Below are 6,406 nucleotides of genomic sequence, written 5' to 3'. Positions count from 1 at the left end.
CCGATTTATCTGATAATGTTCTTTTCATTATAGTTTTTTTTCTGTGGGACTGGATAGTCTTTTAGTATAAATTGAAAGGTAATTAAGAAATGGTCAGAGAGTATAGGGTTTTGAGGAAGGACAATTAGATCATTAATCTCAATACCATAGGTTAGAACGAGATCTAGAGTGTGATTGTGACAGTGAGTCGGCTTATTCACACTCTGGGTGAAACCGATCCCATCCAGGAGTGCACCAAAAGCATCACTGAGGCAATCACTGCCGTTATCTACATGTATGTTGAAATCTCCAACTATAACAATCCTTTCCCAGTTCAAGACTAAACTTGAGATGAAATCAGAAAAATCTGTCAGGAAGTCGGCATATGGACCAGGAGGTCGATAAATTATTATAAATATAACAGCTTTTTGTTTTTTCCAATTGGGGCATGTAATGGAGAGTGCGAGGCTTTCAAAGGAGAGGTAAGTATAGTTAGGTTTGGGGCTGAGAATTAGACTGGAATGAGAGATGACGGCCACACCACCACCTCGACCTGTGCTCCGGGCACTCTGAAAGTTCATGTGACTTGATGGTGTAGATTCGTTTAGTCTAACATAATCATTTTCCCGAAGCCATGTTTCAGTTAGGGCTAACAGATCAATATTAAGGTCGCCAATTAGTTCATTTATTAAAAGAGATTTGGAGGAAAGAGACCTGATGTTTAGCAGTCCACATTTTACACACTTATCATTTTGTTTATTTGCGGCACATTTATTTATTTTTATTAAGTTATGAGATCTGACAGCTTCCTTGTCAGAGTTTAGAGGTGTTTTTATTGTGCTTTTTGTATGTGGGGCACGTGGGGCACACACAGTCTCTGTCTGTTTGGAGCTGTTCCCTCTGACTGAGCTGTACTTCACTGGTCTAAACTGCTCCCTAACGTCACTATCACTGTGCTTCCCTGAGCTATTCTGCGTGTTAGTCTTACCTGGTCAATCTAGACTAGCAATCATATTCTGCGCTAACAGGGCGGAGCCAGCCTGTGTGGGATGGATGCCGTCTCTACGTATAAGCCTAGGCTTCTCCTCAAATGCCCTCCAATTATCTATGAAGATGACACAATTCTGCGGGCACCAATTGGTCAAGCACTGGTTGACTGCTGAAAAGCGGCTGTACATTTCACAATTGGTATAGGTTGGGAGGGGGCCAGAGAAGTACACGGACTCCGACATCGACAGCCAATTGACCGACTGCAGCTATCTGTAACTTAACCACCTCTGACTGACCGCGCCGAGTGTCGTTACCCCCCGCGTGTATAACGATCCGGCGGTACCTATTCTTACTTTTCTTTAAAAGCCTAAGATTCCCCTCGATGTCACCCGGTCTGGCTCTAGGATAACACCGCGTGGAAGCTGCAGGCAGTTCCACGTCCCTGACTATGGAGCTCCCTATGACTAAAGTGTCCCGGGTCCAGCTCAGGGGAGCAAACCTGTTCTGGACGGGGAGCTCTCTACTCTCAACCCTGTGTCCCTGGTCTGCTACAGTCCAATTCTCAGCCCTGTGTCCCTGGCCTGTCCTACGCTTTCTTCTAACTGTCACAGACCTGTCCTGGTCTGATCCCGGCTGCACGGGATGCGCTGGGGGACTAGTCTCGCTAGTTACGCTAAAGCTACTGCGGTCCGCGGTCCCTACTGCTGCTACCTGACTGTAACTCAGGGTCAGAGCCTCCAATGAGCGGATCCACGTTTCTAACTCCGAGACCCTCATTCAAATGACACAGTTAAGGCTCAGTGGTAGTTTCATTCTTTATGTGTGGAGTTTGCATATTCTGCCTGTGTCTGTGTGGAGTTTGCATGTTCCTCCTGTGTCTGGGTGGAGTTTGCATATTCTGCTTGTGTCTGTGTGGAGTTTGCATGTTCCTCCTGTGTCTGTGTGGAGTTTGCATGTTCCTTCTGTGTCTGTGTGTGCACTGGCAGGTGTGAAACTGTGACAACATAATACAGTGTACATTAGTGAACTTAAAAGAAATATGGCAAATAACAAATAGATTTAAAGTGCTGCCAGGGCCGGCCCGGCCTATAAGCAGACCAAGCAGCTGCTTAGGGCCCTGAGGCCACCAGAGGGCCCCCAAGAGCACAGGCTTTTATATTGAAAATAATGATTGGATTTTTTGGAAACAAAACGGCGCTCGGGTGTTCATACTAGTCTAAATATCCCTCTAAAACGATTAGATGTGCTTTATTTCCAGTAGGTAAATATGTGCTGGCAGCAATTTGTTTTTGAGCATTGGTGTGGACAGCTATGTGTTTACGCCGGTGTGAAGGCCCCTCTTCCCTCGAGGTCTGCTCTGGGTGCCTCAGGTAGAGGTACATTTGAATGGGTGTTTTACAGACGAAAAGACTAAAAGTTAGTGAAGTTAAGTTTATCTAAAGTACGAGACAAAGCATGAAGAGCCCCAGAGGAAGATGGTTTTGGGGAAAGAGGGACTTTTCAGAGAGGACTCAAAATGTCAGTACTCTCCATCATTGGACATATATTTATTACACTTATTAAACTTGATGGTTTTGGTTGTGGCTCACCATTGTGATCTAAACTGTCAGATGATGTAAGTGTAGGATTAGCAACATTGATTGTGGCAGAAACCTCTTTGTTACATCTGCTGGACGACTGAGCGACCCGTGAACGACTCCTGAATGCTTCCTAAATGCTCATTATATGCACTAATTTTGTATGCAAATGTAGGTCAACTAACTCATCTCTACATGCAAAGCCTGACGATATGTCGATGATCGACTTTGTTGTCGTGTCATCTGACCTCCGGCCCTGTGTCTTGGATACTCGGGAGGGGCAGAGCTGTCAACCATTTACCACCTGGTGGAGGAGGAAGCCGGACAGACCTGTCAGACCCAAGAGTATTGTGAGGGTCTGTCTGGGATGTCTTGCTGAGCCCTCTGTTCAACTCACGCCTCTGGGAGAGCTTGTCCCACATTCCGGGGGAGGTTGGGACATGGATTCAGAGTGGGCCAAGTTCTCCACCTGTATTGTCGTTCCACCGGCTCGTAGCTGTGGTCTACCGGGTTTGGGTGTTGCCGCCGCGACAAACCCCGAGAACGTTAAGTGTCTGGATGGTGTGGGGCTGTCTTGGCTGACACCTCTCTGAAACATCTCGTGATGGTCGGGGAGAGTACCGCAGGGCTGCCAGACTGGGGTGGTGGTCCCTCTGTTTAAAAATGGGGAACGGAGGGTGTATTCCAACTACAGGGGAATCACATTTCTTTGTCACCTGTTCTGTTCATTATTTTTATGGCAAAAAAAGGAGCTGAGCCGAAAGGCAAAGCTCTCGATTTATCAGTTAATCTACATTCTACCCTCGCCTGTGGTCATGAGCTTTGGGTAATGACCGAAAGGAAAAGATCGTGGATACAAGCATTCGAAATTAGTTTCTTCTGCGCGGTGGCCGGGCGCTCCCTTAGAGATAAGGTGAAGAGCTCAGAGTAGAGCTGCTGCTCCTCCACATCAAGAGGAGCCAACTCAGGTGGCTCGGGCATCTGTTCAGGATGCCTCCTGGACACCACCCTAGGGAGGTGTTCCGGACATGTCCCACCAGGAGGAAGCCGAGGGAAAGACCCAGAACACGCTGGAGGGACTATGTCTCTCGACTGGCCTGGGAACACCTTGGGGTCCCTCAGGAGGAGCTGGAGGACATGTCTGGGGTGAGGGAAGTCTGGGAGTTTCTGCTTAGACTGCTGCCCCCGTGACCCGGCACCGGAAAAGAGGAAGAAAATTATGGATGGATTGATAGATGGAAAAATTGACAAATGTAAGCCCACTTTAGCCGACTGGAACACATTAAAATGCACTAGAAGTCAGGAAAGAAATGTCTAGAGTTTAAGCATTTCTCTGTGGGAGGCCCCCAGACCCCCCTTCCTGACATGTTTTATATTGTTATAATTGTGGCTATTGCTGTTGTGAGCCTTTAGAGTTTTCAGTCTTTTTTAAAACTAGTTGTTTTATAACATTTAATTCATATATTTATGCAGGATCGTTAGAGGATCGGCGGAGCAACAAAACACAGAAACCACTTAGTGCTAGAATAATGTGTCTTTTATTCCCCACACAAAAGCAGCATACAAAATCACTTCATCAGACAGCAACTTTAATCAACCAGCGCCTTACCTTGACACAAGACTGGAGAGCCAACAGTCCAGTAGAGCGCTGCGCTGTCCAAAAACAAAGCTGGGCGACCGTACGTATCCCACAGCAGACTCTACCGAACCAGGGGCTACCCCGCCTTCATAACATGAAACAAACAAGGCCTGCGTGGGGAGAGGAGCGGTCCAAGCTCTTCTCCCAGGCATTCCCCGGATAAGATTTTCCCGTTTCACTACCAGTTTCATAAACAGATAGTGAAAGGGGTCCTACTGGCGCCCAAAACATTCATAACAATCCCAACACTAGTTGAGATAATGACTGTGTTGTCTTCATTTTGTCACATATGAAATACGTGGCACTGAAGCAGCGAGGGCCCCTGAAGGCTAGGGCCCTATGAATTGGTATGAAAAAGCCTGTTTTTACAGATTGTTGTTCTTTTAAAGAAGGACTTAAAGTACATTTCCCCAGGTTTGTGCATTTGTCCTATAGGAGTGTGAGTTTGACCTAGTGCAGAGCAAGAGCAATAGTAAAGAGTAAAGAGAAATACAAAAGTTATATTTTTATTAATGACAATAGACTGTTGTTTCCACTGCAATCATTTAACTTTTCACAGAGAGCTGAGTCTGATGGAGCTGTCCATGGTATCGTCCACACAGTGAACCACCACCGGAAGAGCCCTGATCCTGACATTAGAGAATGACTCAACACAGTGAGAAGGTAACTCGAGATTTTTGCACTTTTAGGATCCATATGGAGGACTGTAGTTTAATCCTGCCAAACTCAAATCTAATATGTCATAATAATAATAATCATAAATAATCATAAATACATGATTGATTAGACATTTCTTTAGGTTTCATTAAAGGGACCCAAGTCTAGATTCTACATCTCTGTTCCTGTCTGTGTCTGCCAGAGAAAAAACATTTCCACAGTCATCACCATCTCTGCTACGTCTTCTACAACTCCAACCACTTCTCCAGCTCTAGTTCCAGTCTGATGAGGTCAGGATACTTCGACCATGTGCTCATCGTTCAAGAAGCAATAGGCCCTACACCCTGTAGGGGCTCGGGCCTAATAATAATATGTTTAGCAAAAACAATATATCTGATAACATTACAATTTTTTTAAAGCGTTTCCCCATGTCACCGTGGGGACAGTGGTGAATGATTCACCTCCCTTTGCCTTTCATTCATTTTAGCAGTAATAAATAAGGCCCATGGGTGCTTGGGTCGGGCCATGAGTTTGTTTGGGGGACATGTTGATGAAGATATGTTAGCAAGAACAGATATGTTAGCAAGAACAGATATGTTAGCAAGAACAGACATGTTAGCAAGAACAATGTTGAGTTGCAGACTAGAGTCACGAAAGCAATAAGCCCTATGCCCGTATTTGTTTTTTTTGTTTTTGTTTTTTTATCACATTTTTAACTCTGGATTACATGTTGCCATAGTGATTAACAGTTTAAAACAAAATATTACACTTTTGGATGAGGAAAACATTTTTTTCAGTAAAAAGAAAGACATCACCAACAAATGCAAATTAGAATTTATTTTTATTCAGTTGTTTAAATTTGGTTGTATTTTCAGTTCCACCCCTCTCATTCAGATTTTTGTTTATTTTATCTGTATAACAAAACAACTCTAGTTCAAACTCAATGCATTGTGGGATATTTACTCACACTGCACTGAACAACTAAAGGCATTTCTTAGAAGATAAATGAGTGATCCAAATGCGAGGGGTCTAAAATGAAATTTACTCAATTAGCCCGTTTGACAGGGGCTTAATCTTCGTACATGCAAGGGAAACAGAAGGCCATGCACACTAGTCTGAAAAAATGATTTAGTGGAGAGCGGCCCTTGTTTATGTTAATCTGGACATGATTTTTCAGCAGCTCCACAAACTCTGGCATTGAACCTACCGTCTTTGTCATCCTCCACCCTTAGTAGCACAGCGTCGGATGAGCCATACTCCCTTTTAAGTTCCTTTGTGACGTTTTTGATTATTTTGTGCACACTCTTTTCGGTCTTCTTAATTTGAAAAAAAAAAAAAAAGTATTTAGTTTGGATCGACTAAAGGAATAACGTGACGCTCATGGATCTATTAAAATAACGGGACGCTTTATTTCAAGAGAGAGCTGCACATCATGTGAAGAGACTTTTAGTTCTGTAGTGAAACTGGGCTGTGGATGTCTAAAATCACTGCTTTACGTGTTGTTTATGTGTTTTCATTTTGAAAAATCAACCAGATCGACCCCACAGTATAGTACAGTAATGGA

The sequence above is a fragment of the Periophthalmus magnuspinnatus genome, chromosome 16 (assembly GCF_009829125.3).
Source record: "Periophthalmus magnuspinnatus isolate fPerMag1 chromosome 16, fPerMag1.2.pri, whole genome shotgun sequence".
Lineage (NCBI taxonomy): Eukaryota > Metazoa > Chordata > Actinopteri > Gobiiformes > Gobiidae > Periophthalmus > Periophthalmus magnuspinnatus.
This window is presented reverse-complemented; position numbering follows the sequence as displayed.